Here is a 13554-nt window from a genome sequence, read left to right on the forward strand (position 1 = left end):
CAAAACCGTTCAACATTCTTAGTTTTAAATTACTTTTTACATGCCTATTAATACTGTGATGGAGATAAATTTTACACATAGCACTGGCCTGTCTCTAAATAAGTTTTCTGCCGCACAGACATAGGAATAAGTCGTATTTTCTTCTGTAACATGCATTAGTTGCAAAATCATAGCAGTGAAATGTTTCACATGACCACTCTTCAGTTTCATTCCCATCCACCGTCTTCATGTGCTAGGCGTTCCGGTAGCCCACTTTATTCTTACAACCTCCGCGCACAAAATCTATTTATATTAAGCTTTGCCTTGTGTCCATTATTATTTAGCCGTTCGATTTTAGTTTCGAGCACAGACGAACAAATTGAAGGTGTTCAAAGTTAAGATGTTTCTTAACCTTTCTTTTGTCGTAATTAAGAATTAATGACACAAACGTTACAGCACGTTCTGATGTTCCACATTTCGTAGTCCTTCTTCCCGTTTTGTTTTACTGTCGCCTTGCACGTCAGATGTCCACAGCATCAGGCTGTCCCTCAGAAGTCGCAAGACCAGTATTGAGTCTTTCTCCACTACGACTGTCAAACTTTGCAATGGCATCATCAAATGCGGCTTTTGCTAGCGTGCAGGCTCATTCAGGCGTTTTCAGAATCTCAAAATAGAATACGGAGAAATTCAGTACCGAGCTCAACTTAGTGGGCTGGGTACACGGTTGTTCCGTCATTGCGGTATCACAGGGTGCCTTATAGCCAACGACGGAGTATAGGAGTACATATGTATACCTTTGTGATCTATATCCTCTAAGCATTTCACGCTTTTCTTTAGCTCCTTTCTTTCCCTCCCCTTCCTCAGTTGAAGTGATTATCCTCCCGCTTGCGCGCTGATCCCCAATTACTCTGATGCAGCCGACTGACAGGAGATTTCGTTCTTCAACAATTAACTCCACGTCTAGTGGTGCCGCTTTCTTCATGGCTTCCACCATCTCGTTATATCTTTCAGCCTGTTCCGCCAATCTGGCTTTGTACACGTTATCAAGTCTTTCCGACTTGCTTGATTTTCCAAGATGTATAACGCAAAGTGCAAACAGACCATTGTTACAGAGATATCTTAGATGGCTGTGCGCTCCATTAGGCCACAGATGTTGCGTGGACCTGAAGTGGCGGTGTACCTCATCATATCGAAATTTTCCACCGTATGCTCTTACTGATGTACTATGCTGCTTCAACCGGGAGGCAGGACGTTTCACGAGCGTTTCCTGCGTTGCTGTACACTCTCAGACTTACCGAGTCCCATGCGAAATCTATCTGCTTCCACTCCTCATACCCTTCGATTTAGGCAATTCACTATTCTATCTCTAAGTTGGTTGGCTGGTTTCTGGGGGTTTTACGGAGTGGGAATACCTCAGTGCCCTTGCCCATTGCCCTGACACAGCTCCAGGCCCTAACCGAATCCATTTCCAATTTCTCCAACATCTTGTAAAACTTTTTGTTTATTCATAGACGCAATCACAGTCTCACGACACAGTCATAACCGGATTCGGCCATATAACGACCATCATCAGATTCTATAACAATAAAAAGAAATTATATTAAAACTTAAAAATAAATGCAATGTTTAACCAGGCGTATTAGTAATCCCATTGAATTTGTGCGAACTACTTATAGTTCATACCTAAAGGCGGCATACACTGAACACTGGTTCATACGTTGTCAAACTAGCTATAAGAATGTAAAAAACCGGTCTTTATATATATATATATATATATATATATATATATATATATATATATGCTAGCTGCCCGCGTCCTGTATAAGATAGTCTCTATTTTTCAAAAGCATATTTACTATTAATATTTAGGTCAAATGTATATGAAATTTAAAATTACTGAACAGATCGTTAAGTCAGTCAAGTAACATTTCAGAGCAAGGAGAACACATTGCTATAGATGATAATAGTGGTAGCACTTGTAGAGTGTTTCTGACGCCCGATGGCGCTGTTTCCGGCTGTTGGCTGTTTATGCCGTTGTCCACTGGTCCGGCAGGGACGACACGGGCAGGACGAGTGTAGCGCTCTGCTGCAGGTGGGATGGCACGCTCCTCCGCCTTAGAGGTTGTTGACATCTCCTGCGGCCCGCACTACACAGTGCAATACTCGATCGCCGGAAGGCTCCATCCTCAGCTGAAGCACGCATGTAGTAAAAACGATTCGCTCAGGTGAACAGATCGTCGTAAATGTTGAATTATGCGTCTGTTGCAAATTCATTCTGTTCATTGAGGAGTTTGTCAGGTTCTCTGCGTCTCGTAACATAAATCTCCAGTTGTTCTAAAATGTCTAATCGTTTGCTTTTTGTAACTTCATGTAAAATTTGAAGCTGTTCGTCGATGTTACCAGTATTATGACCCTCCTCTTGCATATGTAAGCCTAGCACTGTCTTATTACTGGTGTACGTATGTTGTTCAAACCTTACATCAAATGACCTGCCGGTCTGTCCGATATAGCATTTTTCGCCTTCATGGCATGTTTTGTAAACACCCGATTTACTATATTTATTGCTTTTCCGTGGCAAGTGTTTTTAAATTATCGGAAGTCCTAAATGCCATTTTAACCCCGTTTCTTCGGATTATATGTTCGATTTTATCTGATGTTTTGCCTATCTATTTCATAGCGGCATACTTATCCTTTTTGGATGTCAGCTTTACCTGCCGTTTCTCGCTCCTTTTTATCTTTTTAATTTTGCTATGTATGGAGGTAACGACATCTGGGTCATAATCAATTGCAAGTCGACCTGCCGTAATAAAGTTCATTTTGCACTTCAATTTGACATAATGGAAGTCTTACTATTCTGTGTAACACTGAATAAAAATCTCCGTGTTTGTGACGTAGTGGTTGTTTGGGGTGGGCATTGATAATCACGTCCATACATGTTAGTTATCTAAATATTTGGAACGCGTATCTACCAATTTTGTTATGAATCGTCAGATCTAGGAATTAATGTTTATGGCTACTTCATTTTCTGTCGTGAATTTTATCTTGGAATGCATATTGCTTAACTTGGGTGCTACGTCTTCTATTTGCGTTTTACTACTTCTATAAATAAAACTTATGTCATCGACATATCTTCTGTAATATACTAGATTCGTCAGAATCTCTGGATTCGTCTCGAAGTCTTTTTATGGCTGGTTAATAAAAATGTCTGCTATTGTTTCCGCTAAGCAGTTTCCCATAGCGAGTCCATCGCCTTGTCTGTAACATTTATTGTTAAACAGAAAGTAGTTATACGACAGAACAAACTGACATATTTCAACCAGTTCTAGAACTTCAGTTTGGCGTAGACGCCCGTTACGTAATAGATCAGTTTTTATTACCTCTAAGGCTTCATCGATGGGAATATTTGTACATAAGTTCCCGATATCATTTGATGCGAATGTGTCACCCTCCGGTATCTCGATACCTTTTACTACCTGCCCAAAGGTCGCTCTGTTTTTAACATTCTATGATTCTTCGTAAACAAAATTGGCTTTCAAAATTGTGTTGAGTTCCCTATTAACATTACATGTGGGAGAATCTATATTATTAATCACTAGTCTAGTGGGTTTTCTTGTTTATGAAACTTTATTTGAGCTTTTAGGTTTGGTGTACATACGTTCATTGACATCAGTCAACTTTTTTCATTATCTGAAGACAAGAAGTTCAAATTCTCTCTCCTTTTGTTTAACTCTTTCTGGAATCTCTTTATCGGGTCCATTTTAAGTTCTAAAATGTAACTTCTCTTCAAGAAATCTTCTGTTTTTTTATGTAATCAGTGTCATGAATCAAAACGGATGTGTCTTTGTGTACTCCGGTGAGGAGAACTTTTTGATGTTGAAGTTTATTATTCAGCTTTGTAATAACTGTATCCTCGGTGATATCCTTTCGTGAAAGATTTTGGGATTTTTTAAGAACTTTTCGCTTTTGGCTGCAGTAATAAACTGTTCACTTCTGCTATTTTTAGGTTTTAATATAAAATTTCTTTTGTATTGTTGTAGAATCTGAACTTGGTCATTCTATGGCCGAACCCCGTTATGACTGTGTCATAAGAATGTGATTGCGTCTATAAGTAACAAAAAAATTTAGAAATTGATCAATCACTCACTCCATTGACAAAATGTCGTTTTCTCTAACATCTGTTTGTGACTTCACTGCGTCACATTCTGTCTTTCTTGGATCGCGTGTGGGGGCGATGGAGTTTTCCCGACCCAATGGCAAGAGAGCATCATCGTCCCAGTGTTGAAACTTTAGAGGAACCCTCCAGCGTTGGACAGCTACCGCCCAATAAGCCTCACCAAAGTTCTCTGCAAACTACTAGAACGAATGGTGAGCCGGAGGTTCGACTAAAAGGAGCCTCAAATATTTCGGCCTTATGTGATGGTCCCCTCTCGGGTTTGACCTCCATCTTTCTAAATTATTCCGAATAGCGAGCCAATTGGGGAAGGGCGCCTTAAATGGTGCACTGTATCCGTAGTGCATTGAGACCTTTAGCCGACTTTTTCGTCGTTGCGATGGTGTCCCGCTCGTTTTCCATCTCTTGGGCGAGGATACGTCCCTGGGTGCGATTACCACGCTGCACTCTGCAGTGTTGCTTTTAACTGCGACGACGACCTTGGACATTTTTGCACCTAAGATCCAGCACGGTAGCCAGTCCGTTGTGGTGTGGCCGCCATGTACCCTGTTGGTTGTAGCCCCCTGACAACACAGAGATCGCTCTACTGATGCCTGCGCCGTTAACTCTCCACGTATGCCAAGGAGTAGATGCCGGCCTCCCTGGGGCATCAGGACTCCCGGCAATGGACATCCTGCCTGTGGCTGGGTGGCGCCCGTGGGGAGGGCCCTTGGTCGGAGTAGGTGGCATCAGGGCGGATGACCCGCAATGAAGCGTGGTACATCATCTCTCGCTGGCGGCCAGCCGCCAGCAGTCTCTAAGCGTTCTTGGGCTCAATTTAATGCTCAGAAGTACGATCCAAAAACGTTCCCCTCCCTGGCCACGCCGTGGGAAGAGCGTAAGTCTCAGGATGGAGGTAACAGTTATTCGCCCCGATTCTTAGTTTGCACGAGAGCTGATGGGAAGTCTTTTCTCTCCACAAAGCCTCAGTTCTTTGTCGAGCATTTAGAGGACACGTTTGGGCAGGTAGGGGGCTTGTCTAAAATGCTCTCTGGGTCAGTACTGATACAAACGGCATCCTCCGCCCAGTCACGCAGGTTACTTGCTTGTGACAAGTTGGGGGATGTTAACGTTACTATTACACCACAAAAGAGTTTAAATATGGTCCAGGGTGTTATTTTCCATAGGGACCTCCTTTTGCAGTCTGATGACGAGCTGCGCGCCAACTTAGAGCGTAGAGGTGTTCATTTCGTCCGGCTCGTTCATCGGGGTCCGAGGGACAATCAGGTTGCTACCGGTGCCTTCATCTTGGCCTTCGAGGGTGATACGTTACCGGGAAAGGTCAAGGTGATGGTCTACCGATGTGACGTCAAGCCCTATATCCCTCCCCCGATGCGGTGCTTCAAGTGCTGGAAGTTCGGCCATATGTCTTCCCGCTGCACTTCCAGCCTCACATGTCGAGATTGCGGACGCCCATCTCATCCCGATACTCCATGTGCCCCGCCTCCCATCTGCGTCAACTGCGGGGAGCACCATTCACCTTGCTCGCCAGACTGCAGAATATTCCAGAAAGAGCGCAAAATCATGGAATATAAGACCCTGGACCGACTGACTTATACTGAGGCCAAAAGGAAATACGACCGATTACATCCAGTGAGAATGACATCTTCCTATGCCGCTGCTACAACACCTGTGTCGCCCCCATCAGTTTCGCGACTTCCGGCCGGATTGCTGAGTGGTACAACTCCTCTTGCCCCCTTGCCAGTGGCGGGCTCTACCCACGGGGTTGCTCCTGCGCCACCTACCTCAGGAGCAACACCATCCCCCCCATCAGGGACGACCGTCCCTGCTTCTAAGCCGGAGAAGTGTCCAACTTCTTCGGCTTCTCACGCTCGCAAGGGGTCCCTTGGGTCCCTCCCTTCCCAGGTCCCTTCCCAGGTTTCCACCAGCGGGAAGGCTGACGACCGATGGTGGCGTAAGTGCCCATAATCAGCTGGTCGAAAGGCTTCACGATCCTCCTCAGTCCCAGAGACTGAATCGGTGAAGCCCTCCCAGCCAGTTAAACCCAAGGAGCAGCGTGAGAAACCAAAGAAGAGCTCTAAGCCCAAGGAACTCGCGGTGGCAGCCACCCCACCGCAACCTTCCAGCTCTGCGTCTGAGGATGAGGTGGAGATTCCGGCGTCCGCTGAGGACCTCGATCTCGCCGGTCCCTCAGACGCCATGAATAGCACTAGCGTGGGTGCTCAATCGGAGGCAGCAGGTGACCCGGCGGCGTAATCTGCCTTCCCAGTCCCGTCACGCCTTTCCCAGCCATGGCCAATACCATCCTCCAGTGGAACTGCAGCGGTTTCTTCCACCATCTAGCTGAGCTACGCCAACTTATCAGCTTTCACCCTTTCTTCTGCATTGCTCTCCAGGAAACTTGGTTTCCAGCAATGCGAACCCCCGCCCTCCGTGGCTATCGGGGTTGTTATAAGAACCGAGGAGCTTATGAAAGTGTGTCTGGTGGCGTCTGCCTCTATGTCCTTAATTCTCTTCACAGCGAGTCTGTCCCTCTCCAAACACCTTTAGAGGTTGTCGCTGTTAGGGTGTGGACGCCGCAGGCTATTACCGTCTGCAGTCTTTACCTTCCACCGGAGGGTGAGGTCGCGCAGCATGTCCTGGCTGCGCTGATAGCCCAATTGCCGCCACCTTTCTTGTTACTGGGCGACTTGAACGCCCATAACCCTCTATGGGGTGGGTCAGTGGCAACAGGTCGAGGCGCCACCATTGAACATCTTTAGCACAGCTCGACCTTTCGCTTTTAAATGATGGTTCCTCCACGCACTTTAGCTTGGCGCATGGCACGTTCTCCGCCATTAACCTCTCCATCTGCAGCCCTAGCCTCTTACCGTCTGTCCAATGGTGTGTGCATGACGACCTGTGTGGTAGTGACCACTTTCCGATCTTTTTGTCACTACCACAGCGCCACTCTTCTGGGCGCCCTAGCAGATGGGCTATGAATAAGGCTGACTGGGACTTGTTCTCCTCCACTGCCGATATTGAGCCTCTCTCTAATGATGACATTGATGCGGTGGTTAAATCGGTCACCACTGGCATCGTTACTGCCGCCGAATCTGCCATTCCCCATTCCTCTGGGTCCCCTCGGCGGCGGACTGTGCCTTGGTGGTCGCCTGAGATCGCTGAAGCGATTTAAGATCGTCAGCGGGCGCTACAGCGTCATAAGCGATATCCATCCATAGACCACCTTATCGCCTTCAAACGGCTGCGTGCACGAGCCCGCCTCCTTATCCGCCAAGGCAAGCAGGAGTGCTGGGAGCGGTATGTGTCCACCATTGGACTCCATGTCTCTCCATCGCAGGTCTGTGCCAAGATCCGACGCCTCTACGGCTATCGGAAACCTGTCAGCGTCCCTGCGCTCTCACTGAATGGAGCAGTTTGTACTGACTCCGACGTCATTGCAAATCGCTTAGCAGAGCATTTTGCTATGAGTTCCGCTTCTGCGAATTACCCCAGGCCTTCCGCTCCATTAAAGAGCGGATGGAACGTCGGAGCCTTTCGTTTCGCACCAACCACCCAGAATCTTACAATGCTCCATTCAGTGAGTGGGAATTTCGCAGTGCCCTAGCTGCTTGCCCTGATAACGCTCCTGGGCCAGATGGCATCCACTGTCAGATGCTGAAACACCTTTCAGTGGACTGCCAGCGGCGCCTTCTCGATCTTTACAACCGTCTTTGGGTCGAGGGGGGGTTTCCGTCGCAATGGCGGGAAGGCGTTGTCATCCCCGTTTTGAAACCTGGAAAGAACCCTCTGGAGGTGGACAGCTACCGTCCCATTAGCCTCACCAACGTTCTTTGCAAGTTGCTTGAACGGATGGTGAGCCGTCGCTTGCATTGGGTACTGGAGTCTCGGGGCCTTCTGGCTCCGTCTCAGGGTGGGTTCCGTAAAGGCCGCTCCGCCACCGACAATCTGGTGAGCCTGGAGTCGGCCATCCGTTATGCCTTTGCCCGCTGTCAGCACCTGGTCGCTGTCTTTTTCGACATGCGGAAGGCGTACGATACGACATGGCGTCATCACATCCTTTCTACGCTTCATGGATGGGGTCTTCGTGGTTCTCTGCCGATTTTTATCCGCAATTTTCTGTCGTATCGTACCTTCCGCGTGCAAGTCGCGGCCTCATATAGTTCCTCACACGTCCACGAGACCGGTGTGCCACAGGGTTCTGTTTTAAGTGTCTGTCTGTTTTTAATAGCTATTAACGGGCTTGCTGCGGCCGTGGGAAATTCTGTCTCCGGCTTCCTGTATGCTGACGACTTTACTACAGCTCTACTGGCATTGCAGCTGTTAAACGTCAGCTACAGGGCGCTATACGCAAGGCGCAGTCTTGGGCTGTAGCTCATGGGTTCCAGTTTTCGGCAGCCAAGACCTGCGTTATGCATTTCTGCCGGCGACGTACTGTCCACCCGGAGCCGCAGTTTTCTCTTAACGGCGAACTTCTTTCGGTGGTGGAATCACACGTTTTTGGGGCTGGTTTTCGATGCCCGGTTGACTTGGCTGCCTCATATCCGGCAGCTCAAACAGGCGTGTTGGCGGCATCTCAATGCACTGCGATGTTTGAGCCACACCCGCTGGGGCGCCGACCGCTCTACCCTGTAACGGCTCTACCAGGCGTTAATCCAGTCCCGTCTGGATTATGGTTGCCTGGCATATGGCTCAGCATCCCCGTCTGCGTTGCGGGTGCTGGACCCAATTGTCCACAGCGGAATACGCCTTACCACTGGTGCTTTCCGCACCAGCCCTGTGGACAGGTTACTAGTGGAGGCAGGTGTCCCTCCACTGCGGTTCCGACGCCAACAATTACTGGCTGCTTATGCTGCCCATGTTTTTAGCTTGCCCGGGCATCCAAATTACCGTGCGCTGTTCCCGCAGTCGGTCGTCCATCTGCCAGAGCGTCGGCCCCGGTCGGGTTGTCCGATCGCCGTGCGCGTTAAGGAGCTTCTCTCCGGGCTTCGATTTTTCCCTGTTCCACCTCCTTTCCGGGCCACTTCGCGTACACCCCCATGGTGTGTTCCTCGCCCTTACCTTCGGCTCGACTTGGCACAGGTCGCGAAGGACTCAGTCCCTCCAGAGGCCTTCCGCCGCCGCTTTTATTCCATCCTGGCCACGTATCAGGGCTCTGGAATTGTTTACACTGACGGTTCGATGGTTGCTGGTCGTGTCGGTTATGCGCTCACTCTAGGGGACCATTCCGAACAACGTTCCTTGGCGGCTGGCTGCAGCGTTTACACTGCTGAGCTGGTCGCTATCTTTCGAGCACTAGAGTATATCCGCTGCTGCTCAGGTGAGTCCTTTGTTATCTGTAGCGACTCCCTGAGCAGTTTACGAGCTCTCGGCCAGTGTTTCCCTCGTTCCCGTCTAGTGATGGCTATCCAGGAGTCCCTGTCTACTCTTGACCGTTGCGGCCGCTCTGTGGTTTTTGTTTGGACCCCAGGCCATGTTGGGATCCCCGGGAATGAGAACGTTGACCGCCTGGCGAAAGAGGCCACCAGTCAACCACCTCTGGAGATTGGCCTCCCGGCGACTGATTTGCGGGCACTATTACGCCGCAAAATTTTCGCTTCATGGGACGCTGAATGGCGCAACCTGCCCGTACCGAACAAACTCCGTTGCATCAAGGCGTCGACGACTGTGTGGCGGTCGTCCATTTGGGTCTCCCGCCGGGAGTCTGTTGTCCTCTGCCGGCTGCGCATTGGGCACACTCGGCTGACACACGGCCACTTATTGCGCCGTGAGGATCCACCTCTGTGTCGCTGCGGCTCCGTTTTATCTGTGGTGCCCATTTTATTGGAGTGTCCGCTTTTAGCTGCGCTCAGGCAGACGTTCGCACTGACTGACACGCTCCCTGCCCTTTTATCTGATGACCCTGCTCTGGCTGGCTTCGTTTTACGTTTTATTCGGGCAGGGGGTTTTTATCATTTACTCCGAGTGTTTGTGTTTTATTGTTTAGTGTTGATTCTGGCTTTTGGCCTACGGTTTTAAACTCGGTTTTTAATGTGTTCTCGGTGGTTGGCTTTTCCTTTTTTTGTTCCTATGGTCGGCCAACCACCGTCACAGACTGTGTGATTTAATTCGTTTTGCCTGGTCTTTATCTCCGTTTCTCTTGTTCTGTGTCGCCTGTGTTCTGTTCTGTTAATCGTTTTTATTCTCTGTGGGTGTTTTTAGGATTTGGAAAAAGGGACCGATGACCATAGCAGTCTGGTCCCTTTAATCCCACAAACCAACCGACGTACGATGGTCTTTGTTTGGACGCCATGTCACGTTGGCATCCCGGGGAACGAACGTGTCGACGGGCTGGCCAAAGGGGCGATCGACGCCCCAGCTTTGGACATCGGCTTCACGGCTCGCGATCAGCAGCTGGTGTTGCGCCGTAAGGTGCTTGGGATGTGGTCTGTTGAGTGGCGTGATATGACAGCCCCTAATAAACTGCGGGCTGTCAAGGAGACGACCGATGTGTGGCGCTCCTCCCTGCGGGCTTCTCGCAGGGACTCTTTTGTCCTGTGTCGGCTGCGCATAGGCCATACATCTTTTGTGTCAGGAGGATCTCCGCCTGTGTCGGTGTGGGTTCCTGCTGACGGTCGCCCACATTTTGCTGGAGTGTCCCCGACTGCGGACCCTCCGGCAGTCTTTTAATCTCCCGGGCACTTTGCCTTTGATTTTATGCGACAATGCCTCCATGGCTGATACCGTTTTAACTTTTATCCGTGGTAGTCGTTTTTGTGGTTCTATTTAGGGAGGTCTTGCACCTTTCCCTTTCTGTGTCTTTTGTCCTCGCGTCTCTCCACATTTGGTGCTGGTTTGGGGTGTCGTCGGATGGTTGACTCTTTCCCTTTTTTGTTGTTGTGGTCAGTCAACCAGTCTCCGGCCGTCTTCTTTTCTTCTGTTTCTTTCTGTCTGGTGTTCGTCTGTACTCTTCTTGTCAGTAGTGTTTGTTGCTGCATTTGTGTTCTTTCAGTGCCTGGGGGGGAGTCTCCTTCCCCTTGAGGTTTTACCTGCTTCGTGAATTTATGTCTCGCCTGTTTTTGGAATGGGGGACTGATGACCTTAGCTGTTTGGTCCCCCCCTTAATCATCCCAACAACCACCATCTCAGCAATGGACAATATCATCCTCCAGTGGAACTGCAGCGGTTTCTTCCAATATCTCGCTGAGCTCCGGCAGCTTATCAGCCTTCACCCTTTCCTCTGCATTGCTCTTCAGGAAACTTGGTTTCCAGAGTTGTGCGCCCCCGCCCTCCGAGGCTATCGGGGTTATTATAAGAACCGGGCAGCTTATGAAAGGGTGTCTGGTGGCGTCTGCATCTATGTCCTTAACTCTCTTCACAGCGAGTCTGTCCCTCTACAAACAGCTTTAGAGGCTGTCGCTGTTAGGGTGTGGACGCCACAGGCTATTGCCGTCTGCAGTCTTTACCTTCCACGGGATGGTGATGTCGCGCAGCATTAGCTGGCTGCACTGCTAGCCCAATTGCTGTCACCTTTCTTCTTACTGGGCGACTTCAACGCCCATAACCCTCTGTGGGGTGGGTCAGTGGCAACAGGTCGAGTCGCCACCATTGAGCATTTATTGGAACAGCCCGATCTTTCACTCTTAAAAGATGGCTCCTTCACACACTTCAGCGTGGCGACCTTTCGATCTGTAGCCCTCGCCTCTTACCGTCTGTCCACTGGAGTGTGCATGACGACCTGTGTGGCCGTGACCACATTCCGATCCTTCTGTCACTGCCACAACGTCACTCTTCTGAGCGCCCCAGCAGATGGGCTATGAATAAGGCTGACTGGGATTTGTTTTCCTCCACTGCCGCTATTGAGCCTCTCTCTAATGATGACATTGATGCGGTAGTTCAATCGGTGACCACCGGCATCGTTACTGCCGCCGAATCTGCCATTCCCCGTTCTTCTGGGTCCCCTCGGCGGAGGGCTGTGCCTTGGTGGCCGCCTGAGATCGCTGAAGCGATTAAAGATCGCCGGCGGGCGCTCCAGCGTCACAAGCGACATCCCTCCATAGACCACCGTATCGCCCTCAAACGGCTGCGTGCGCGGGCCCGCCTCCTTATCTGACAAGCCAAGAAGGAGTGCTGGGAGCGGTATGTGTCCACCACTGGCCACCATGTCACTCCATCGCAGGTCTGGGCCAAGATTCGACGCGTCTACGGCTATCGGACCCCTGCCAGCGTTCCTGCGCTCTCATTGAATGGAGCAGTTTGTACTGACTCCGACGTCATTACAAACCGCTTAGCATAGCAATTTGCTATGAGTTCCGCTTCTGAGAATTACCCCTAGGCCTTCCGCTCCATTAAACAGGGGATGGAACGTCGGAGCCTTTCTTCGCACCCACACTTCTGAATCCTACAACGCTCCGTTCAGTGAGTAGGAATTTCACAGTGCCCTTGCCGCTTGCCCTGATACCGCTCCCGGGCCCGATCGCATCCACTGTCAGATGCTGAAACACCTTTCAGTGGACTGCAAGCGACGCCTCCTCGACCTTTACAACCGTCTCTGGGTCGAGGGTGAGTATCGGTCGCAATGGCGGGAAGGCATTGTCATCCCCGTTTTGAAACAGGGCAAGAGCCCTTTGGAGGTGGACAGCTACCGCCCCATTAGCCTCACCAACGTTCTTTGCAAGCTTCTCGAACGGATGGTGAGCCGTCGCTTGAATTGGGTACTGGAGTCTCTGGGCCTTCTGGCTCCGTTTCAGGGTGGGTTCCGTAAAGGCTGCTCCGCCGCCGACAATCTGGTGAGCCTGGAGTCGGCCATCCGTACTGCCTTTGCCCACCGTCAGCACCTGGTCACTGTCTTTTTCGACATGCGGAAGGCGTACGATACGACATGGCGTCATCACATCCTTTCTACGCTTCATGGGTGGGGTCTTCGGGGCCCTCTGCCGATCTTTATCCGCAATTTTCTGTCGTATCGTACCTTCCGCGTGCAAGTCGCGGCCTCATATAGTTCCTCCAACGTCCACGAGACCGGTGTGCCACAGGGTTCTGTTTTAAGTGTCTGCCTGTTTCTAATAGCCATTAACGGGCTTGCTGCCGCCGTGGGACGTTCTGTCTCCGCTTCCCTGTATGCTGACGACTTCTGCCTTTACTACAGCTCTATTGGCATTGCAGCTGCTGAACGTCAGCTACAGGGCGCAATCCGCAAGGCGCAGTCTTGGGCTGTAGCTCATGGGTTCCAGTTTTCGGCAGCCAAGACCTGCGTTATGCATTTCTGCCGGCGACGTACTGTCCACCCGGAGCCGCAGCTTTCTCTTAACAGCGAACTTCTTTCAGTGGTGGAATCACACAGGTTTTTGGGGGTGGTTTTCGATGCCCGGTTGACTTGGCTGCCTCATATCCGGCAGCTCAAACAGGCGTGTTGGCGGCATCTC

At 50.2% G+C, this 13554-nt stretch overlaps 1 pseudogene; it reads right to left on the reverse strand.

The window, feature by feature from the left end:
• Positions 1-429: 429 nt before the first annotated feature.
• Positions 430-1167, reverse strand: LOC126233570 (14-3-3 protein epsilon-like; annotated as a pseudogene).
• Positions 1168-13554: the final 12387 nt, after the last annotated feature.

The sequence above is a fragment of the Schistocerca nitens genome, chromosome 1, assembly GCF_023898315.1.
Source record: "Schistocerca nitens isolate TAMUIC-IGC-003100 chromosome 1, iqSchNite1.1, whole genome shotgun sequence".
NCBI classification, from domain to species: domain Eukaryota; kingdom Metazoa; phylum Arthropoda; class Insecta; order Orthoptera; family Acrididae; genus Schistocerca; species Schistocerca nitens.